This window comes from Tamandua tetradactyla, chromosome 7, assembly GCF_023851605.1.
Source record: "Tamandua tetradactyla isolate mTamTet1 chromosome 7, mTamTet1.pri, whole genome shotgun sequence".
In the NCBI taxonomy this organism is placed as follows: domain Eukaryota; kingdom Metazoa; phylum Chordata; class Mammalia; order Pilosa; family Myrmecophagidae; genus Tamandua; species Tamandua tetradactyla.
This window is the reverse complement of record NC_135333.1, coordinates 94,162,249-94,187,611: the sequence shown is the minus strand read 5'-3', so window position 1 is coordinate 94,187,611 and position 25,363 is coordinate 94,162,249. Positions and strand designations below refer to the sequence as shown.

At 37.7% G+C, this 25,363-nt stretch overlaps 1 long non-coding RNA gene across 2 annotated transcripts in view; it reads right to left on the bottom strand.

The window, feature by feature from the left end:
• LOC143691643 (uncharacterized) overlaps positions 1 to 25,017 on the bottom strand; it is an 82,119-nt gene extending 57,102 nt beyond the window's left edge. The window contains exons 1-3 of one of the 2 annotated variants that reach the window (XR_013179627.1): positions 24,818 to 25,017; positions 21,566 to 21,674; positions 18,522 to 18,794 (exon numbers count right to left, since the gene is read on the bottom strand). This is a non-coding gene — a long non-coding RNA (uncharacterized LOC143691643). Of the gene's footprint in view, positions 1 to 18,521; positions 18,795 to 21,565; positions 21,675 to 24,817 lie in introns of those variants that run through there. The other variant, XR_013179626.1, reaches the window with a different exon arrangement.
• Between the last annotated feature and the right edge of the window lie 346 nt (positions 25,018 to 25,363).

Genomic DNA, 25,363 nt, shown 5'->3' with positions numbered 1-25,363 from the left:
GTTGCCTCTTTGAAGCCTGGAAAAAAGATGGGCCCACATTGAGAACTGCCATGGCAAATGGTGAAGGAAGGAATCAAAATGTCCACAGAAGTGGGCATGCTAGGCTGGATACGCTATGTAGACCAGAAGACTCACCAATTGACAATGTTCTGTGGGAGGGCCTGGAGGATACACTATTTACCCAAGTGATAAAATAATGAGTTGGTGATAAGGGTGCCAGCATTACTGAGAAGCTCTGGAGTTGCGGTTGATGGTAAGAGACGCTGTTATAGAATTAGACTCACTGATAGCAATGGAAATGATAGGGTCTTGAGATAACAGAGTCTAGGTGGCAGTGCTCAACTGCCATAAGCAGATGGGTGCAATTATCATAATAAACAGCAAGTCTGAGTGGCAGATGGTTAGTGGCAGAATGATGATGGTTAATGGAACAAGGCATTTCCATAGGCAAGATAGATATGTGGGTGACAAGCCTATTCATTTGTTTGTCTAATTTGTTTATTTATTTAATCAAATCTCAAATAGTCTGGAGGCTGACAGCAGTTGTCCCAGTCAAAAGTCATGATCCTTTTTCCAATTTCTCAGACCTAGAACCCCACTACTTAAAGGAGAGGCTAGATCTCCCATGAGGAAGAACCCTGTAACACCATGGCAAATGTATATCAGAATGATTACCACAATCCTTTCCCCAAAGCGTCTATAACCTTTTATTTATGTAATTATATGCTGGGGATAAGGTGATTATCAAGCATTTCAAGGACTGTTGGACACAGGGTCTGTTGATCTTGATAACTGGGAGCTGGGAATATCATCATATCCTTCTGTTATAGTAGATTCATATGGAGGTCAAGTGAAAAATGGAGTCCTGGTGCAAATTTGGCTCCTAGAGGATCCATTTGGTTTACTCAGTGGAGAGTGTCCACTCCCTGAATATGCAATTGGAGTAGACATACTTGGGAGTGATTGGAATCCTTATTTGATCTACTCACTTGTGGGGTAAAAGCTACCACAGTGGGGAAGGACAAGTGGAAGTATTTGAAACTCCCTCCCTCTCATCCCTTCTCTCCCTGGACAAAGTAGTAAATAAAATACAGTTGATCCCCAGAAAAGGCAGAGATTAGTACCATTCTTAAAGACCTATAAGGATGCACAAGAATTGCCCTCGTTATACCCCCATTAACTCTCCAATCTGGTCCCTTAAGAAGACATATGGATTCTGGAGGATAATGGTGACATATGGCAAACTCAACCAAGTTGTAGCCCCAATTGCAGCTTAGGTGTCAGATGTTTTATTTTCACTGGAGTAGGCTCATACAGTATAAGGCATGTAGCCATTGATATGGCAAATGTGTCCTTTTCCATATCTGATTCCTATCCCTATCACTCAACCCTCCTCTGTACTCCCATAATTTCCTGTACTTAGCCATATGAAAACACATTGTCCTATCGTAACCAACTACTTACCTAATCGGTATCAGTATGTGTCACCCCAAAGCATTTTTGAAGGCAGGGGCATTTCAATCTTATATCATCTGTTCTCAGCACAGGGAATGACATATAAATATTTCAGTGCAGTAATAAAGTTCTTTCCTTTTTAAAGGCTTACTTAAAGGCTCATCACCACTTGAGAATTGACACATACCATGTACTAACTTGGTTACCTTTGGAGCCAAGAAAATATTTTGACAAGTATTTCATAAATGATATTAATGTAACTTTTTTAAAAAATGAAAATTATAAGATGTTTAGTATATGAAAAAGTAAAAATAAGCCCTGATAGGTAGTACAATTTTTATATTTAAAAGGTAGAAATAAAACTTCAATTGGAATATTAATTTCCAAGATCCTCACTTGGTGCTTCTTTATAAAGTACTCTAGAAGGTGATAATTTTCTGTTTTCATAAATTAGCAAAATAATGATGTTATATATATTTTTGAAAGCCTTAATGAATGTTATCAAAACATATATCCTTTTGGGCGGGCCGCGGTGACTCAGTGGGCAAGAGTGCTTGCCTGCCATGCCGGAGGACCCCGGTTCGATTCCCGGCCCCAGCCCATGTAAAAAACAAACAAACAAACAAAATATAATAAAACAAGAAAATGTTTAAAGATGTTTCCCTTTCTTCCTTCCTTCCATCCTTCCTTCCTTCTCTCTGTCTTTCCTTCCCTTCCTCCCTCTCTCTAAAAAAAAAAAAAAAAAAAAAAAAAACATATATCCTTTTCTATAAACATTTTAAAAATATTGACTTAAGCCTATGAACAAAAAGATCTAGAAAATCATGTTCAGAATCTTGAATGGTTATCAATATAGTTCAAAGTATGAATTTGTAACTGAAATTTGAAAAAAAATTTAGAATTTTATTTAAAAAAAAAACACTGTATTCATTGTAGAGAAGTCCAAGAAAGGATATAGAAATCACAAGAAATACCATCTCTCAGAATAGTTATGAATATTTTGTGATTTTTTTATAGTTATGTAACTTTTTACGAATTTTTCTATAAATATGTAACCTTTTAAGAATTGGGTTTTCACAGTACATTCTGTTTAATAACCTACATTGTAATAAGCTTAATTCTCGTTTTTTTAATGCTGTTTGGGTCACATTTCATTCTTTTCCCATGTGAGTATCCCATTATAGCCTCACTATTTGTTGAATTTTTGTTTGTTTGTTTTTGCTTGTTTGGGATGTGCATGGGCCGGGAATCCAGTCTGGGTCTCCTGCACAGCAGATGAGAATACTATCATTGACCTACCCCAGCACCCCCTAATTCTTATTTTTGAACGCTTAGATTATTTTCTAGTTTCTTCAGTGGTTAATTACATTTTTTTTAGTTTCCTGGCTTCTTTTCTAAGTTAGTTCCATCCACAAAATATCTTGTTCCAAACTTGTTCCATTCACAAAATATCTATTTTCTTCTCTTTCTAATACCATTTATATTGCCAAAATTCTATTAGGGGAGTGCCAAGATGGTGGCTTAGCGAGGTGTGGGATTTGGTTCCTCCTCCAGAACAGCTAGTAAATAGCCAGAAACAGTACAGAACAACTTCTGGGGCCACATCAGTGACCAGACACAGCGTACCCTAGTCTGGACCAGCTGGGTCGGCTGCAAGACCCCCAGAACCGTGAGTTCCCCAAGCTGTGGTGGCCGGCGCCCCTTCCCCACAGGCTGCTTTCCAGAGGGGAAAGGAAAGGGACTTTATCAGTGGCAGGGACTGAGCACAACTAAGCCTCAATTGTGGAATTAATGAACAATTCTGACTACTAAAAATAGGCCCCCAGCTCACCTGAACCTGGTCAAAGTGGAGGCTGCTGATTTTTGACCTGGCACCGAGGGGGCAGGGCTGATGGAAAAAGAAAAAAGAAAAAAAGGAACAGAGGTTTTTTGGATCAGATCGCACATAATACTTGAAAGGGTCTGGGCTCTGAAGGAAAGGAGGGGGCACATAGGATCTGAAGGTACACAAAGCAACATACCAACTTATGCTTTGATTGGCAAACCTGAGACACAGGAGTCCTGCTCTGAGAAGGATTTTTCTCTTTCTTTTTTTTTTTTTTTTCTGGCTGTTATGTCTACAAAGGCTGGACTGCCTTTGACACAGCAGCTGGGCTTCTCAGGCTGGCAACTGCCCCAGGCATCGGCAGAAACAAGCTTGTTGGAGAGCTTGTCTGGAGCCTGTACCTTCCTGAGGAGAGGGGTGGGGCCCAGCTCAGATGGATTCCCTCCCTCAAGAAATTCAGACACCAGGGTTTGGAAATTTGAAGCAATTAAAGCCACCCTACAACCTCTTCTCTGTTTCCACCAAGCCCCCAGCAGGGAGAGTCTGCTGAAGTTAATAAGTGCCACATACTGGGCAGGATAGGAAAAACACAGAGTCCAGAGACTTCACAGGAAAGTCTTTCAACCTGCTGGGTCTCACCCTCAGGGAAAACTGATGCAGGTGACTCTACTTCCTGACAGGAGGACAATTTGGTCTCATAAAATCTGGATGGGGTTTATAATACCTAAGTAGACCCTCCTAAGTGTGGGGGGAAAAGGGTACCATACAGGCAGGGTAAGAAACAAGAAAACAAGAACAGAAGAATTCTGCTCTGTTAAACAAACGAAGCTAGTGGTCCAGAATAAACTGAACTGAATGTCGAAGAACAGATAGACAACAAAGTCATCCAGCAAGAAAATCCTAGGTAAAAGAAGTGAAAACTATCTCCAGAATAAACTAATTAAGGTAATTAAATGCCTAGATGACAGCATTTAATAATGAATCACACTAGGAAAATTGAAGATATGATCTAGTCAAAGGAACAAGCTAATAATTCAAATGAGTTATAGGAGCTGAAGCAATTAATTCAGAATATATGAACAGACATGGAAAACTTCATCAAAAAACCAAATCAATGAATTGAGGGAGGATATAAAGAAGGCAAGGAATGAACAAAGAAGAAATCAAAAGTCTGTAAAAACAACTCACACAACTAATGGGAATGAAAGACACGGTAGAAGAGATGAAAAAAACAATGGAAACCTACAATGTCAGATTTCAAGAGGTAGAAGAGAGGATTAGTGAACTGGAGGATGGAATATCTGAAATCTGACAAGCAAAAGAAAATATAGGGAAAGAATGGAAAAATATGAGCACAGACTCAGGGAACTGAATGACAACATGAAGTGCACGAATATATGTGCTCTGGGTGTCCCAGAAGGAGAAGAGAAGGGAAAAGGAGAAAAACTAATGGAGGAAATTATCACTGAAAATTTCCCAACTCTTATGAAAGACTTAAAATTACAGATCCAAGAAGTGCAGCATACCCCAAAGAGAATAAACCCAAATAGATGTACTCCAATTCACTTACTAATCGAATGGCAGAGGTCAAAGAGAAAGAATCTTGAAAGCAGCAAGAGAAATGCAATCCATCACATATAAAGGAAGCCCAATTAGACTATGTGTAGGTTTCTCAGGAGAAACCATGGAGGTGAGGAGACAGTGGGATGATACATTTAAATTACTAAAAGAGAAAAACTGCCAACCAAGAAGTCTATATCCAGCAAAATTGTCCTTCAAAAATGAGGGAGAAATTAAAATATTTTCAGGCAAAAAATCACTGAGAGAATTTGTGACCAAGAGACTGGCTCTGCAAGAAATACTAAAGGGAGCACTAGAGGCAGATACAAAAAGACAGGAGAGAGAGGTGAGGAGAAGAATGTAGAAATGAAGATTATCAGTAAAGGTAAAAAGAACAAAAAAAGAGATATGACATATAAAATCCAAAGGGCAAAATGGTAGAAGAAAGTACTACCCATACAGTAATAATACTAAATGTTAATGGATTAAACTCTCCAATCAAAAGACATAGACTGGCAGAATGGATTAAAAAACTGGACTGATCTGTATGCTGTCTACAGGAAACACATCTTAGACCCAAGGATAAACATAGGTTGAAAGTGAAAGGTTGGGAAAAGATATTTCATGCAAATAACAATCAGAAAAGAGCAGGAGTAGCTATACTAATATCCAACAAATCAGACTTCAAATGTAAAACAGTTAAAAGAGACAAAGAAGGATGCTATGTATTAATAAAAGGAACAATTCAACAAGAGTATATAACAATCATAAATATTTATGCACAGAACCAGAATGCTCCAAAATACATGAGGCAAACACTGAAAAGAGAAATAGACACATCTACCATAATAGTTGGAGACTTCAGTTCCCCACTCTTATCAATGGACAGAATATCTAGACAGAGGACCAATAAAGAAACAGAGAATTTGAATATTACAATAAATGAGCTGGACTTAACAGACATTTATAGAACATTACATCCCACAACAGCAGGATGCACCTTTTTCTCAAGTGCTCATGGATCATTCTCAAGGATAGACCATATACTGGGTCACAAAGCAAGTCTCAATAAATTTAGAAAGATTGAAATCATACAAAACACTTTCTCAGATCATAAAGGAATGAAGTTGGAAATCAATGATAGGCAGAGTAACAGAAAATTCACAAATATGTGCAGGCTGTACAACACACTCTTAAACAACCAGTGGGTCAAGGAAAACTTACAAGAGTAATCAGTAAATATCTCGAGGCAAATGAAAATGGAAATACAACATATCAAAACTTATGGGATACAGCAAAGGTAGTGCTAAGAGGAAAGTTTTTTGCCTTAAATGTCTATATCAAAAAAGGAGACAGGGCAAAAATTGAGGAATTAACTGTCCACTTGGAAGAACTAGAGAAAGAACAGTAAAGTTACCCTGAAGCAAGCAAAAGGAAAGAAATAACAAAGACTAGAGCAGAAATAAATGAAATTGAGAACATGAAGACAATTGAGAAAATCAATAAAACCAGAAGGCGGTTCTATGAGAAAATCAATAAGATTGATGGAACCTTAGCGAGGTTGACAAAAAGAAGAGAGGATATGCAAATAAATAAAATCAGAAATAGAGGAGAAGACATAACCACTGATCCCACAGAAATAAAGGAAGTAATGACAGGATACTATGAACAACTTTATGCTAATAAATTTGACAATGTAGACAAAATGGACAACTTTCTAAAAGGCATGAACAACCAACATTGACTTGAGAAGAAATAGATGACCTCAGCAAACCAATCACGAATACAGAAATTGAATCAGTCATTAAGAAGCTCCCCAAAGGACTGAGCCCAACCAAACCCCAATAGTGGTGTTAATGGACAAATTCTGACTACTAGAAGTAGGCCCCCAGCTCAGGTGAAACTGATCAAGGTGGAAGTCCCCTATTGGGCTAACTGAAAAAGAGGAAAGGGGGTGAAACAGAGCCCACTGCGGCTGTTTCTACGGAGGCTCGGTTGCCTTGGGCTCAGCGCCAGGATTACACAAGGTGCAACTGCCCCAAACACAGAAACAGGCTGCTTTCAGGGCTCTCTACCACATGAACCTTCCCCATGGGAGGGGTGAAACACAACTCAGGTGGAGTCCCTCTCTCAGGGAATTCAGATCCCAGGACTTCACAATTTGAAGCCATTAAAACCAGCCTACAACCTTTCCTCTGTCTCCACCATGCACACAGCAGGAAGAGCCTTGCAAAGTTAAAGGAGCCACAACATCTTTTGCTGGTGGGACCCGAAGACAGACAAGCACCACATACTGGGCAGGATAATAAAAACAGAGCCCAGAGACTTTACAGGAAAGTCTTTCAACCTGCTGGGTCTCACACTAAGGGAAATCTGATTAAATGTCCAGATGCCAGCAAAAAATAACAAATCACACCAGGAAAATTGAAGATATGGCCCAGTCAAAGGAACAAACCAATAGTTCAAATGAGATACAGGAGCTGAGACAACTAATTCTGAATACACAAACAGAAATGGAAAACCTCTTCAAAAACCAAATCAATAAATTGAGGGAGGACATGAAGAAGGCAAGGGATGAACAAAAAGAAGAAATGGAAAGTCTGAAAAAACAAATCACAGAACTTATGGGAATGAAAGATTCAGTAGAAGAGATGAGAAAACAATGGAAACCTACAATGGTAGATTTCTAGAGACAGAGGTTAGAATTAGTGAACTGGAGGATGGAACATCTGAAATCCAAAAAGAAACAGAAACTATAGGGAAAAGAATGGAAAAATTTGAGCAGGGGCCCAGGAAATTGAATGATAATGTGAAGCACGCAAATATATGTGTTGTGGGTGTCCCAGAAGGAGAAGAGAAGGGAAAAGGAGGAGAAAAACTAATGGAAGAAATTATCACTGAAAATTTCCCAACTCTTATGAAAGACCTAAAATTACAGATCCAAGAAGTGCAGCACACCCCAAAGAGAATAGATCCAAATAGGTGTTCTCCAAGACACTTACTAGTTAGAATGTCAGAGGTCAAAGAGAAAGAGAGGATCTTGAAAGCAGCAAGAGAAAAACAATCCATCACATACAAGGGAAACCCAATAAGACTATGTGTAGATTTCTCAGCAGAAACCATGGAGGCAAGAAAACAGTGGGGTGATATATTTAAATTACTAAAAGAGAAAAACTGCCAACCAAGACTTCTATATCCAGAAAAATTGTCCTTCAAAAATGAGGGAGAAATTAAAACATTTTCAGACAAAAAGTCACTGGGAGAATTTGTGACCTAGAGACCTGCTCTGCAAGAAATACTAAAGGGAGCACTAGAGTCAGATATGAAAAGACAGAAGAGAGAGGTGTGGAGAAGAGTGTAGAAAGAAGGAAAATTAGATATGACATATATAATACAAAAGGCAAAATGGTAGAGGAAAGTATTACCCAAACAGTAATAACACTAAATGTTAATGGACTGAATTCCCCAATCAAAAGACATGGACTGGCAGAATGGATTAAAAGACAGGATCCTTCTATATGGTATCTACAGGAAACACATCTTAGACCCAAAGATAAACATAGGTTGAAAGTGAAAGGTTGGGAAAAGATATTTCATGCAAATAACAACCAGAAAAGAGCAGGAGTAGCTACACTAATATCCAACAAATTAGACTTCTAATGTAAAACAGTTAAAAGAGACAAAGAAGGACACTATATACTAATAAAAGGAACAATTAAACAAGAAGACATAACAATCATAAATATCTATCTATGCACTGAATCAAAATGCCCCAAAATACGTAAGGAATATACTGCAAATACTGAAAAGGGAAATAGACACATCTACCATAATAGTTGTAGACTTCAATTCCCCACTCTCATCAATGGACAGAACTCTAGACAGAGGATCAATAAAGAAACAGAGAATTTGAATATTACAATAAATGAGCTAGACTTAACAGACATTTATAGGACATCACACCCCACAACAGCAGGATACACCTTTTTCTCAAGTGCTCATGGATCATTCTCAAAGATAGACCATATGCTGGATCACAAAGCAAGTCTCAACAAATTTAAAAAGATTGAAATCACACAAAACACTTTCTCAGATCATAAAGGAATGAAGCTGGAAATCAATAATAGGCAGAGTGCCAGAAAATTCACAAATACGTGGAGGCTCAACAACACACTCTTAAACAACCAGTGGGTCAAGGAAGAAATCACAAGAGAAATTAGTAAATACCTCGAGGCAAATGAAAATGAAAACACAACATATCTAAACCTATGGAATGCAGCAAAGGCAGTGCTAAGAGGGAAATTTATTGCCCTAAATGCCTATATCAAAAAAGAAGAAAGGGCAAAAATTCGTGAATTAACTGTCCACTTGGAAGAACTGGAGAAAGAACAGCAAACTAACCCCAAAGCAAGCAAAAGGAAAGAAATAACAAAGATCAGAGCAGAAATAAATGAAATTGAAAACATGAAAACAATACAGAAAATCAATAAGACCAGAAGTTGGTTCTATGAGAAAATCAACAAGATTGATGGGCCCTTAGCAAGATTGACAAAAAGAAGAAGAGAGGGGATGCAAATAAATAAGATCAGAAATGGAAGAGGAGACATAACCACTGACCTCACAGAAATAAAGGAGGTAATAACAGGATACTGTGAACAACTCTATGCTAATAAATACAACAATGTAGATGAAATGGACAAGTTCCTAGAAAGACATGGACAACCAACTGTGACTCAAGAAGAAATAGATGACCTCAACAAACCAATCACAAGTAAAGAAATTGAATCAGTCATTCAAAAGCTACCCCAAAAGAAAAGTCCAGGACCAGACGGCTTCACATGTGAATTCTACCAAACATTCCAGAAAGAATTAGTAACAACCCTACTCAAATGCTTCAAAAAAATTGAAGTGGAGGGAAAGCTACCTAATTCATTCTATGAAGCCAACATCACCCTCATACCAAAAACCAGGCAAAGATATTACAAAAAAAGAAAACTACAGACCAATCTCTCTAATGAATATAGATGCAAAAATCCTCAACAAAATTCTAGCAAATCGAATCCAGCAACACATTAAAAGAATTATACATCATAACCAAGTAGGATTCATCCCAGGTATGCAAGGATGGTTCAACATAAGAAAATCAATTAATGTAATACACCATATCAACAAATCAAAGCAGAAAAATCACATGATCATCTCAATTGATGCAGAGAGGGCATTTGACAAGATTCAACATCCTTTCCTGTTGAAAACACTTCAAAGGATAGGAATACAAGGGAACCTCCTTAAAATGATAGAGGGAATATATGAAAAACCCACAGCTAATATCATCCTCAATGGGGAAAAATTGAAAACTTTCCCCCTAAGATCAGGAACAAGACAAGGATGTCCATTATCACCACTGTTATTCTACATAGTGTTGGAGGTTCTAGCCAGAGCAATTAGACAAGAAAAAGAAATGCAAAGCATCAAAATTGGAAAGGAAGAAGTAAAACTATCACTATTTGCAGATGATATGATACTATACATCGAAAACCCTGAAAAATCCACAGCAAAACTACTAGAGCTAATAAATGAGTACAGCAAAGTAGCAGGTTACAAGATCAACATTCAAAAATCGGTAGTGTTTCTATACACTAGCAATGAACAAGCTGAGGGGGAAATCAAGAAACAAATTCCATTTACAATTGCAACTAAAAGAATAAAATACTTAGGAATAAATTTAACTAAAGAGACAAAAGACCTATACAAAGAAAACTACAAAAAACTGTTAAAAGAAATCACAGAAGACCTAAATTGATGGAAGGGCATACCGTGTTCATGGACTGGAAGACTAAATATAGTTAAGATATCAATTCTACCTAAATTGATTTACAGATTCAACGCAATACAAAGCAAAATCCCAACAACTTATTTTTCAGAAATAGAAAAACCAATAAATAATTTATCTGGAAGGGCAGGGTGCCCAGAATTGCTAAAAATATCTTGAGGAAAAAAAGCGAAGCTGGAGGTCTCACGCTGCCTGACTTTAAGGCATGTTATGAAGCCACAGTGGTCAAAACAGCATGGTACTGGCATAAAGATAGATATATCGACCAATGGAATCGAATAGAGTGCTCAGATATAGACCCTCTCTTCTATGGACATTTGATCTTTGATAAGGCAGTCAAGCCAACTCACCTGGGACAGAACAGTCTCTTCAATAAATGGTGCCTAGAGAACTGGGTATCCATATGCAAAAGAATGAAAGAAGACCCGTATCTCACACCCTATACAAAAGTTAACTCAAAATGGATCAAAGATCTAAACATTAGGTCTAAGACCATAAAACAGTTAGAGGAAAATGTAGGGAGATATCTTATGAATCTTACAATTGGAGGCGGTTTTATGGACCTTAAAGCTAAAGCAAGAGCACTGAAGAAATAAATAAATAAATGGGAGCTCCTCAAAATTAAACACTTTTGTGCATCAAAGGACTTCATCAAGAAAGTAGAAAGACAGCCTACACAATGGGAGACAATATTTGGAAATGACATATCAGATAAAGGTCTAGTATCCAGAATTTATAAAGAGATTGTTCAACTCAACAACAAAAAGACAGCCAATCCAATTACAAATTGGGAAAAAGACTTGAACAGACACCTCTCAGAAGAGGAAATACAAATGGCCAAAAGGCACATGAAGAGATGCTCAATGTCCCTGGCCATTAGAGAAATGCAAATCAAAACCACAATGAGATACCATCTCACACCCACCAGAATGGCCATTATCAACAAAACAGAAAATGACAAGTGCTGGAGAGGATGTGGAGAAAGAGGCACACTTATCCACTGTTGATGGGAATGTCAAATGGTGCAACCACTGTGGAAGGCAGTTTGGCGGTTCCTCAAAAAGCTGAATATAGAATTGCCATACGACCCAGCAATACCATTGCTAGGTGTCTACTCAGAGGACTTAAGGGCAAAGACACAAATGGACATTTGCACACCAATGTTTATAGCAGCATTATTTACAATTGCAAAGAGATGGAAACAGCCAAAATATCCATCAACAGACGAGTGTCTAAACAAACTGTGGTATATACATACGATGGAATATTATGCAGCTTTAAGACAGAATAAACTTATGAAGCATGTAATAACATGGATGGACCTAGAAAACATTATGCTGAGTGAGACTAGCCAAAAACTAAAAGACAAATACTGTATGGTCCCACTGATGTGAACCGACATTCGAGAATAAACTTGGAATATTTTGTTCGTAACAGAGACCATCAGGAGATAGAACAGGGTAAGATAATGGGTAATTGGAGCTGAAGGGATACAGACTGTGCAACAAGATTGGATACAAAAACTCAGAAATGGACAACACAATACTACCTAATTGTAATGTAATTATGTTTAAACACTGAATGAAGCTGCATCTGAGGTATAGTTTTTTTTTATTATTATTTTTAAATTTTTTTCTCTCTATTATCGTTTTATTTCTTTTTCTGTTGTCTTTCTATTTCTTTTTCTAAATCGGTGCAAATGTACTAAGAAATGATGAATATGCATCTATGTGATTATATTAAGAATTACTGATTGTATATGTAGAATGGAATGATTTCTAAATGTTGTGTTAGTTAATTTTTTTAAATTAATAATAAAAAAAATAAGCTCCCCAAAAAGAAAAGTACAGGACCAGATGGCTTCACATGTGAATTCTACCAAACATTCCAGAAAGACTTAGTAGCAATCCTGCTCAAACTCTTCCAAAAAATTGAAGAGGAGGGAAAGCTACCTAACTCATTCTATGAAGCCAACATCACCCTCATACCAAAGGCAGACAAAGATATTACAAAAAAAGAAAACTACAGCCCAATCTGTCTTGTGAATATAGATGCAAAAATCCTCAACAAAATTCTAGCAAATCGAATTCAGCAACACGTTAAAAGAATTATACACCATGACCAAGTAGGATTCATCCCAGGTATACAAGGATGATTCAACATAAGAAAATCAATTAATTTAATACACCATATCAACAAATCAAAGCAGAAAAAACACATGATCATCTCGACTGATGCAGAAAAGGCATCTGACAAAATTCAACATCCTTTCCTGTTGAAAACACTTCAAAGGATAGGAATAGAAGGGAACTTCCTCAAAATGATAAAGGGAATATATGAAGAGCCCACAGCTAACATCATCTTCAATGGGGAAAAACTCAGAAATTTCCCCCTAAGATTGGGGACAAGACAAGGATGTCCACTATCACCACTGTTGTTCAATATTGTGTTGGAAGTTCTAGCCAGAGCAATTAGACAAGAAAAAGAAATACAAGGCATCAAAATTGGAAAGGAAGAAGTAAAACTCTCACTGTTTGCAGATGATATGATACTGTATGTTGAAAACCCTGAAAAATCCACAGCAAAACTACTACAGCTAATAAATGAGTACAGCAAAGTGGCAGGTTACAAGATCAACACTCAAAAATGTATAGTGTTTCTAAATACTAGTAATGAACAATCTGAGGGGGAATTCAAGAAAGAATTCCATTTACAAGTGCAACCAAAAGAATAAAATATTTAGGAATAAATTTAACTAAAGAGACAAAAGACGTATACAAAGAAAACTACAAGAAACTGTTAAATCACAGAAGACCTAAATCAATGGGAGGGGATACCATGCTCATGGATTGGAAGACTAAATATAGCTAAGATTTCAATTCTACCTAAATTGATTTACAGATTCAATGCAATACCAATTAAAATCCCAACAACTTACTTTTCAGAACTAGAAAAACCAATAACCAAATTTATCTGGAAGGGCAGGGTGCCCTGAATAGCTAAAAGTATCCTGAGGGAAAAAAATGAAGTTGGAGGCGTCATGCTACCTGACTTTAAGGCATATTATGAAGCTACAGTGGTCAAAACAGCATGTTACTGGCACAAAGATAGATATACTGACCAATGGAATCAAATAGAGTGTTCAGATATAGACCCTCTCATCTATGGACAATTGATCTTTGATAAGGCAGTGAAGCCAACTCACCTGTGACAGAACATTCTCTTCAATAAATGGTGTCTAGAGAACTGGATATCCATCTGCAAAGATGAAAGAGGATCCATATCTCAAACCCTATATGAAAATTAACTCAAAATGGATCAAAGACCTAAACATTAGCTCTTAAGACCATAAAACTTTTAAAAGAAATGTAGGGAGATATCTTTTAAATCTTATAATAGGAGGTGGTTTCCTAGACCTTACACCCAAAGCATGAGCATTGAAGAAATAAATAAATGGGAATGCCTAAAAATTAAACACTTTTGTGCATCAAAGAACTTCATCAAGAAAGTAAAAAGACAGCCTACACAATGGGGGACAATACTTGGAAACGATATATCAGATAAAGTATCAGCTATCCAGAATATAAAGAGATTGTTCAACTCAGCAACAAAAAGACAGACAACCCAATTACAAAATGGGCAAAAGACTTGAACAGACACTTCTCAGAAGAGGAAATACAAATGACCAAAAGGGACAGGAAAAGATGCTCAACTTCCCTGGCTATTAGAGAAATGCAAATCAAAACCACAATGAGATATCATCTCACACCCACCAGAATGGCCATAATCAATCAAACAGAAAATGACAAGTGCTGGAGAGAATGTGGAGAAAGAGGCACTCTTATCCAGTGTTGGTGGGAATGTCAAATGGTACAACCACTGTGGAAGGAAATTTGGCAGTTCCTCAGGAAGCTAAATATAGAATTGCCAAATGACCTGGTCCTCTACTCGGAGGACATGAGGGTAAGGACACAAACGGAGATTTGCACACCAATATTTATAGCAGCATTATTTACAATTGCGAAGAGATGGAAACAGCCAAAATGTCCATCAACAGATGAGTGGCTAAACAAACTGTGGTATATACATATAATGGAATATTATGCAGCTGTAAGACAGAAAAAAGTTATGAAGTATGTAACAACATGGATGGACCTTAAGGGCATTGTGCTCAGTGAGATTAGACAGAAAGAAAAGGACAAATACTGTATGTGTATGGTCTCACTGATATGAACTGACATTCGTGAATAAATTTGGAGAATTTCATTGGTAATAGAGACCATCAAGAAATAGAAATAGGGTAAGATATTGGGTAATTGGAGCTGAAGGGGTACAGATTGTACAACAGGACTGATTGTAAAAACTCAGAAATGGATAGCACAATACTACCTAAAATGTTATACAATTATGTTAAAACACTGAACGTGAGAATGATAGAGGGAGGAGGGCTGGGGGCACAAATGAAATCAGAAAGAAAGATAGACGATAAAGACTGAGATGGTATAATCTAGGAATGCCTAGAGTGTATAATAATAGTGACTAAATGTGTAAATTTTAAAAATGTTTTTGCATGAGGAAGAACATACGAATGTCATTACTGCAGGGTGTTGAAAATAGATAGCAATTAATGTTTTAAAATTTTAACTTATGTGTGATACTATAGCAAAAAATGCTTATTTGGTACAAAATTTATATTTTGACTAGTGCCTTTCTGAATATAACTTATGTAGACAGCTTAATTGAACACCATAAGTACATGGAACCTTGAGTAGGGCATGAGATTTTGTTGGTCTGACCAGAGTGATGCCCCGATAAATCCCAGAGTGATTTGAACAGTGAATAAAAAAGTATTTACAAAGTCCCCTTGGGGGAATGGTGAGAAAGGGGGAAAATTCAACTTCCCCAAGTTGAATTCTTGATATTCTCACAAGCAGTGGGGACAATCAAAGCAATAGACTGAGCCCCCAATCTTGGGGTTTGTTCATATGAAACTTAACCCCTCAAATGATAGGTCAAGCCTACTTAAAATTAGGCCTAAGAGTGACCCCCAAGAGAACCTCTTTTGTTGCTCAGATGTGGCCTCTCTCTCCAGCCAACACAAGAAGCAAACTCACCACCCTCCCCCTGTCTACGTGGGACATGACTCCCAGGGTTGTGGACCTTCCTGGCAACGTGGGACAGAAATCCTAGAATGAACACAGACCCAGCACCAAGGGATTGAGAAAACCTTCTCAACCAAAAGGGGGAAGAGTGAAATGAGACAATATAAAGTGTCAATGGCTGAGAGATTCCAAACAGAGTTGAGAGGTTATCCTGGAAGTTATTCTTATGCATTAAATAGATATCACCTTGTTAGTCAAGGTGTAATGGAGAGGCTGGAGGGAATTGCCTGGAAATGTAGAGCTGTGTTCCAATAGCCATGTTTCTTGAAAATGATTGTATAATGATATAGCTTTCACAATGTAACTGGTGTGCTTGTGAAAACCTTGTGTCTGATGCTTCTTTTATCTACCTTATCAACCGACGAGTAAAACAAATGGAATAAAAATAAATAATAGGGGGAACAAATGTTAAAATCAATTTAGATTCAAACGCTAGGTATCAATGAAAGGAGGGGTAAGGGGTATAGTAGGTATGAATTTTTTTCTGTTGTCTTTTAATTTCTTTTTCTGAATTGGTGCAAATGTTCCAAGAAATGATCATGATGATGAATATGCAACTATGTGATGATATGAATTACTGATTATATATGTAGAACAGAATGATCATAATAAAAAAAATTAAAAAATTAAAAAAAATCAATTGGCCATACCAATTGATTTTTATGAGGGTTTAAAAAAATTCTATTAAAGAATACTCAGAATGTGTAGAAACCAGAATAAGCCTTGGATCCCAGTTAAAACCTAATCAACACTGACCATAGAGATATGATTGTGTTGGAATTTGTAAGTTCTGTTTCCCTATCACATATTCCTGAATTACCCAGGCTCTAGCAGTCACCTTATGGCCAGACTCATGTTCCACTTTGTGTCCCTAGAGAGCCATAGAGGCTTCTGCCTCCTCAGGTCATGACTGCAGCATAGACCCAACCAATTTAGGAAGCAATAGATTGTGTTTGAAGATGCCTGGATATTGTTTCTTTATATCATAACCAGGAGAGACTAGCTGAACAAACTCAGGAAAATTGGCCTATTCCTTCTTTGGGAGTTTGCTCTCCTGGTTCATACCATTGAACATGTACATGCAGAGATGCCTGAGTTGGCCAATAAAAATACAAGGTACCCAGTTAAATTTGAATTTCAGATAAACAATAAATAAATTTTTATGTATATATGGACCAAATATTGAATGAGACAAATATTGCATGGGATATACCTATACAATAAAAATCATTGGTCATTTATCTGAGATTCAAATTTACTGGGCATCCTGTAAATTATCTGACTACTCTATGCCCAGCTAAGTCTTAGAATGCAAGGACTCAGTGAAGCCTGAAATTCCACTGGGTGAGAGCTCCAGTTTTATTTCAAATATAATGTTCTAATTCCTGCTTTCTGTTATTGTCATTTGTGGGTTTATCCTTAACATATGTCTTTAGGAGAGGCCGTGTAACCTTTCTCAATAGGAATTCCAAGAACAGTTAAGCCCTACTGCCCAATGACATCCATTGCATGGAATTCATAACTTTTCCCCTAGCATCTAGAATGGTGTCATCTATTCTATATTCCAGATTCACCATCCTTGGGAAGATTGAGAAATGGCATTCAAATCATGTGCGTTCAGAGGTTTAGATGAGAAACTCTTATTAAGAAAGGCTGCAGTCTGTTTATATCCTTAACCTTTTCTTAACCTTTCAAACAATGGTTAATTTACCTTCTTTCTTCTGAGGACCTGGATTTCCCCCAAAATACCTCAAGGAGGAGCTGCCCATTTTCCCATATCTCCTGCTTTTCAATCTTTGCTGTTATCCTTTCAGTAGTTATCATATCTCTGTTCTTTCATCCTTAATAAAAATTCTTCCTCCCTTTCAGCTCAAAGCACTTCCTTTGGAATTGTCTTCTTTTTTGGAGGTCTTCTCAGACACTTCCCTGTTAGCCACATCTAAAGTAAGTGCCCTATTCATTCTTCCTCCTGGTCTTTTATTTGCCTTTGGAGCCCTACTTATTTGGTAATATATATATAAATAGATAAAAGCAATATAGTTGATTAAGTAAATACAAAATTTTATGTAGTTATTTTATTACTAGTGGGTATAAATCTTATTCCCCAGACTGAGGTATGCAAGAAGTATTTAACTTTATTATCTATAAAAGGAAAATATCCTATTCTAAGCTGTCATTCAGCCCAGGCGTCAGGCTTAATCTCAGTCATCTTCGGGATTCTCTACTGCCAGCTCTGGGCTTTTAGTCAAATTCAGAGGTTTGCCTAGTTCCCAGGGGGCCAGTTACTCAACTGGTTTCTTTGGTCATAGTTCTTTGTCCCTTTTACTGGGTTCTTCCTTCCTTCCAGACCACACAGTTTTTCTTTCAGTTTTCTTGTTAACTGTCCAAGCTGATTTTTACCTTAGATCCTTTGAACTTTCTGTTTCTAAAACACTCTTATTTAGATATTTATGAAGCTGGTTGATTTGGGGAAGGGGAGTAAGAAAAAGAGAATTAGAGATGATATTTTTAGGCTTTTGGCTTGATAGGTTGGATGGATGATGGCCCCATTTACTGAGATGTGAGGGTTGGGGGAGGAGGTATGAAACTTGAGAAGTCTGTTACTAGCTTACGTCCATAGAGTGCTTGAATGTTATTTTAGTTATCTATTTCTTGCATTACCAAATTACCCCCAAATTTAGTGGTTGAAATCAACATTTATTATCACACAGTTTCTTTGGGTCTGGAATCGAGTCACAGCTTAGCTGGATCCTCCAGCTCTGGGACTCACAAGTCATCTCAGGACCCAACTGGGAGGAATCCACCTCCTAGCTCATTCAGGTGATTTTTGGCACGATTCAATTCCTTGCAGGTTGTTGGACTGAGGCCTCATTTCCTCATGGACTATTGACAGGATGCTTCCCTCAGTTTTTTTGCCATGTGAGTTGCTCTATAGAGCTTCTCACAACATGGCAGTTAGCTTCATTAAAGAGAACAAGAAAGAAGGCAAAGAAGAGTGCCAGTTAGAAAGGGTACAGGCAAGATGGCAGGCATAGTCTTCTGTAAGTTAATCATGGAGGTGACATTCCATCATTTTTGTTATATTCTGTTAGTTAAAAGCAAGTCATTAGGTCCAGGCTGCACTCAAGGGAAGGGGATTACACAAGGGTTGAATACCAAGAGGTGGAGCCCATTGGGCGCCATGTCCGAAGCTCCTTACCACAGGTATGTAGGCACTGTTCTAAATGTCTTACATGCCTTAATTCATTTAATCTTTATAACACACCTTAAGATAGAAAAGCTATTACAATTTCCAATTCACAAATGAGAGACCAAGAGGTAAGGTCACTTATCTGAGGTCACACCACTGAAGTCAGTTGGGGTTGCAGAGATTTGAACAGAGATTTGTCCAGTTTCAGCATCTGTATTTTTAACAAAATGGGCTACAGAGTCTGAAGTGGAGGTGTCCAGTAAAGAACTAGAATCTGGACTTTACAGGAAAGAATTGGGCTAGCAAAAGAGATCTGTAAAATGGAATTAACTAATCCTAAAATAAGAATTACAGCTGATGCATAGTTTGTTTCTCTGAAGCACTTAGACTTCTCTAGTGTACCATATTCATTCTATCTTCCTTCTGTCCCTCCTTCCTTTCCTTTTTTTTCTTCTTTCAACAAATAATTACAGATGGCCTACTATATATCGGAGAATGTTCTTTGGATACAAAAGATGACATAAATTTGAAAAGATGAAAAAGTTGTTGAACAACTTGTAGTCTTGCCTGAAATTATCTACTAAGTCATCGATTCCAGTTTGAACTGTCTTCCTATTAAATGTACCACTATTATGTGTTGTGATGGGACTATCAAATAAGCAATTTGTAAAGCATTTGCACAAATTTTAACCAGGCTTACTACTTTGCTTTCTTTATTATCTACTTAGCAATCAAAACAACTCTTTCATTCAAACATATGATGTTGAAAATAATTTTATAATATTTCCAATTAAGTTAATTTTCACATTGCTTTTGTGTTCTTTGTTATCGCAAGTAGAATGATAAAATTCTGTTTTACATTTTATTAATGAATATGAGGTGTGCTTTTCCATTTGGGTCACTAATAGCTCATTATGATCTAATTTCAGAAATAATGAGTTCAGTACCCAATCTACAAATTATACAATAACTAACTTCTCCAAATGAACCACAATTCAGAGTGAAGCTCAGCAGCCACCTTTTTTTTTTTTTTTTTACATTTGTGCAAATCTCTAACAAGCCAAAGCTTGATGGTCCACTTCAGCTAAATAGACTGGACAGAATTTAGAAGTTCATTAGCAGGAAATTTGACCCAGAACCAAGATAGGGCATTACAGAAATGAAGAAACAATGAAATGAAACAATTTAAATCCACATTATCCAATCCCTGATTTATGGATAGAGAAGATCATTGAAGTGGCAGCCCTGATTCTTATTCAATAAAGCCATAAAAACAATAAGACTGACAATGATGCTCCACTTCAATCTCTGCTGAATAATTAGACTAGTAACAAGAAAAATCTGTTATAAAAACCAGCCTATGGAGACTATTAGCAAAGAAAATAGTGCTATCAGGGAAAATCTAGCTACTGGTTTTGTTGTATGCTGTATGGCGGGGGGTCACATTTCATTCTTTTTCCATGTGGTATCCCGTTATTACTGCACCATTTACTGAATTTTTGTTTGGTTGGTTTTTTTGTTTGTCTGTTTGCTTGCTTGCTTTTTGCGGAAGTGTGTGGCCAGGATGAACCTGGGTCTCCTGCATGGCAGGTGAGAAATCTACCGTAGCTTATTGTATTTTGATAAGCATATGAGCTACCAATTTTGTTACAGTTGCTAGGAAAGTCTAATAAAAGATAACCATTTCTAAGGCATATATCTGAGAGAATCTCATGGTAGCTTCTTTTGGGCATTTTAAAAAATGTCATGTCATTGCCATAGAAAGTCTGATGATTTACATGGTTGTGCCAGAGCTCTTTAAATTTTCCTATTAGAATTATGAGAACTTCATTTTCAGAAGTGCTCATTTTTATGTGACTGAGAGGCCAATACAGACAATCTCCAAAGAATATCATCCTCAAGAATCAAATAAAAATTAGCACACAAAAGGATTCAGACACAACTGCTGAAAGTGTTCACTGGGTCTAAATCATGCCATCAGTCAAGGCTTTATTGAAAACCTACTAAGTGCTTAGCATACTTCTAGGTACTCTGGGGTCACTGGAATCCCAAACCTGCTCATTGCTGAATCTGATGAGCTTTAACAAATAAACAGATACCCAGGGCCCCACTTCTGAAGAGTCTCATTGATTAGGCTCTGGCATGAGGCTCTTGGGAAGCTGTACTTTTTTGGGGGGGAAGCTGTACTTTTAAAAAACCTCCCAGGTAATTCTGATGATTAGTCAGGACTGGGAGCCATGCCTGCACTGTTTCTCAAAGCGTGTCCCTGGACAGCAGCATCAGCATCACATGGGAAATGCAAATGCTCAGGTCCCACAGCAGACCTCCTGAGTCAAACTCTGAAGGGAGGCCCGGCAATCTTGGGTTTTACAAGCCTTCCAGGTGATTCTGATGAGTGATAAAGTTAGGGAATCATTTTAGATTTTTATATTATTGAGTCCCATGGCCTTTTCTCTAGCCTAAGATGGATGTCTACGTTCTTCTTTCTTTCTTTCTTTTTTTTTTTTTTTTCGCTACACAGCTAAAGGAATAGGATTTACCTTTTACTCCTTAGGTATAATAACCAGTCTTGGGATTCTATTCATCTTCAGCATATTTGAAGAAGTTTACGGGAGAAATGCACTTCCTCGACTTCTCAATTCCTTGATGCTTGGGAAGACAAGAATATATAGAGTGAGGCCTTTTTGTATTCAAGGAAAATAGTAACCAATATGGGAAAGATCAGATATTCTGGGATTCTATCCTGTTCCTGGACATTTACCCTCAGTTTTTATTCCTGATATTTTAGTTAAATTATGGTACCTTTAATCAATGAGATTGTATTTAGTCATTAAAATGGATAGAAACAAAGAGTATTAAATAACTTTACAATAAGTGCATTTGCTACACCATTAAACAAAGGCAATCTCCCTACCTACTTCAATACTTAGAAATAAAATAATAAAAATGGCAAAATAGTTTATATAGATTAACTAATTTAAACCTCCCCCAAACCCTCTAAGGTAAGTACTATTCCAAAAGTATTCTAATATCCATTTAATTCTTGAGGAAACTGTTACCAAGAGTTATAGTAACTGGCAAGTAATTGGCAGAGCTGGAATTCAAACCTAAGCGAAGTGGGTTCAAGAGTCTGTGCTTATAACCACTGGGTCTTTAAATAAGGCTGTGTCAGTTTATATTTGCTGTACTAGCATAATGATTAATAGTGCATTATGCTATTATATAATAGAAATAGAAAATTTTGAGAATTTCATTCTCAGAAAGTCACAAATTGTATGATAAATCATGTGGTCACACTAGCTATAGGTGAATAACAACCATGCTCAAAATAAGAAGGAAGTTCTCAATGAATTAGAAACTGGGAGGATTTTCAGAGAGACTGAGAGCATGTAGAATCAGTTGGGAGAGGAAGCTAGCAACCCTGATTAGGACTGGCATCAGGAAGAACAGTATCACAGAGATTAGTGAGTAGGTGGACCTCATTCCTGGAGGCTGTCAAAGCCTGGAAGGGTCCACGAGCAGCAAACAGAAGAGTAGTTGGGTTACAAAAGCAGGAATAGCTAGTTCAGTTATAATTGCAAAAATGGCCACAGTACAGCTTCTCCCATTAAGAGTTCTTATCTATTTCTCTATCTGTCAAATCTGGGCTGTCCTTGTGATTTCTTTGACCAAAAGAATGTGGTAGAAGTGCTGCTGCAAGTACTGGACACTGCTGCCATGTGAACAAGTCTGGACTAGCCTCCTGGAAGCTGATACATGGAAAACCAAAGTGCCCCTTCTGACAGTCAGCCAACTGCCAGACATGCAAGGGAGGCCACTTAGGACCAGCCAGCCCTCAGTGGACCAGCTAAGTGATTGAATATCCAGCAGCTGACCATGAATGCATATGCAAGAGCATAGAAATGCCTAGTTGAGCCCAGCCCAAATTGCTAACCTACAGAATTGTGAGCTAAATAACTAGTTGTTATTTTAAACCACTGTTTTCAGGTGTTTAGGGATGCAGCAACAGTCAAGGAAGAAATGGAACACTTTGCAAGTACCTCCAACTTCCATTCCTCAAGGTCTAGGCCGTGTTCTATGGGGGAGGGGGATGTCTGTGTCAGGCAGAAAGCAGTGCTCAGGGTAGAACGGCAGGGCCTAGGCCTCTGAAGTTACTCGGGAAAATGAAACAACTGAGCTTAGAAAATTAGCAATGAAATATCTCACCCAATGAGATTTGTGTGTCATTTTTCCTAAAGATAAATCATGTATACTGCAAAAGCAAGGTATGAACAGGGTAAATTTGGGCAAATATCTAAGAGATGTCTCTTTTAAGGAATTATTCTTATTCCCTATATAATGTTGCTATTTCTCAGGTATTAGAATTACAGCTGAATGCTACCACAGCCCACAATTTCTGTCCCAGGAGAGGTTATAAAAAGAGGATGCTTTCTCCCTTTGAAGCAGACACCACATGTTTGCCTGTAAATTGCAGACAAAGCCCCTGTTTCATTGCCAAGATAAGTAAATGAAATCAGAACTGCTTGCAAGTTTGCAAAAATGAATCAATCTCATTAGCAGAGGGTGATATCTAGCATTGTTTTAGACAGAGAATAAAGAGAAAAATAGAAACACCCTTTGATTGGCCTCTGTCTCTTGTCCCCTAAAATTTTTATCTCATGGTCCATTTCAAAGAATTAAAAATAGGCTTAAGAAGGAAAAAAGATTAATTGTATTTTCAAATGATGCACAAAGCTTAGATAAAACATCCAAAAAAGATATATTAGGCAAACAATAAGGAAAAAAAACACTAAAGAGGATAATGAAAAACATTTTATAATGACAAAACGGACATTATCCAAAAAATAGGTCATGAACTTATATGGAACCAACCACGTATCTTCAATATATACAAAGCAAAACATGGTAGAACTATAAGGAGGAATAGACAAATTTATAATTATAGTGTAAGATTGTAAACTTACTTTCTTTTAGAGACTGACAGGTAATATTCTCTCGCCAAGTAAGACATTTCTGAGAATTCAGTTAACACAATTGACAGGCTTTATCTAGCATATGTATGTGTGTGTGTGAACCCAACTAATAGAAGGTAGACATTGCTTCCTAACAGTTTCTATGCAGTTATGTGGCACACTCAAGCACCTGAAGTCTATCACATAGTGTTGGAGAAGGAGCACTGGCTGATGGGGTAAAAAGTTGGGCTTTATTTCTAACTTCATCAACTTGCTGAATGACTTTGAATACTTAGACCCTTGATTGCAAATTCCTCATCAGTTTTGACTCACAGTTTTCATAGGCTTGATTTAAATAGGCAAGTATGTATTGAGTGTTTAAAATGACTGAGGCACTGAGCCAACACTGGGGCTTAATTGTTGGCCCAGATAAAGTCTTTACCTTTAAGGAGTTCACAGATTAGTAGGTAGACAGACAAGGAAAAGGGAAATGTTAATGCAGTGGTTGAGATAAGAGCTATATTAGATTGGAGGGCTATAGAGCCCTTCTTGACTAGTCAAGAGGACATTGTGTTCTGGAGTAATAAAAATGTTCTAGAATTGATCATGGGGTTGTAGGCTCAACTGTGTGAGCCACTGATTATATACTTCAGTTGGTTTGTGTGTTGTGTAACTATATCTCAATAAAACTGCAGACAAAAACAGAAGACACTGTGGAGTAAGTGATGCCTCAGCTGAGACTTAAGTCTGATTGGGACTTAGGCAAATGGCGAAAGGGGAAAGGCTTCAGACCAGGGTTCCCATGGGTGCAAAAAGAAATGAGAAATGAGAAGCACAGACCTGGGTCAGGAGGGGAATCGCGGAGGGGCGGCAGCTGCTCAGGGCTATTCTGGTTACCGGCTCGGGGAATGATTGGCAGCAGAGTCTTGGAAAACTGAGCAGAAAGGGGTGTCGAGAAGGTGCCGGAAAAGGAGGTCTGAGCGGCTGCTGCAGCCCCATCCTCTGTGTAACTGGTCCTTTGCGATGTCTTCGCCTCCTAGTCCCAGCGACGGCGTTGCCTAGTGCAGGGGCCACGCTCTCATTAGATTTCTTTTGAGGTCGTAGAGCTAGTGATTTTGGTCTGCCATTTGCTACTCTTTAAGTCCCGCAGTCCTGTTTTCTATTGCTCTCTGCTCCTTAGGGTCCCTTTAGATTCCTGTAAAAACTTCTGCTGCATCATGCCGGGGATCCTACGAACAAGTGAATTCTGATTCTTAGAAAGGAATTAAATTCCAAACTGCACATGTTCTCTCACTTGGTGTTTCTCGGAGAATATTTAACCCCCCAATAAATTTTCTTTACATCTGTTAGAATCAGTTTTGCTACTGTAGCTGTGATCTCTATTGA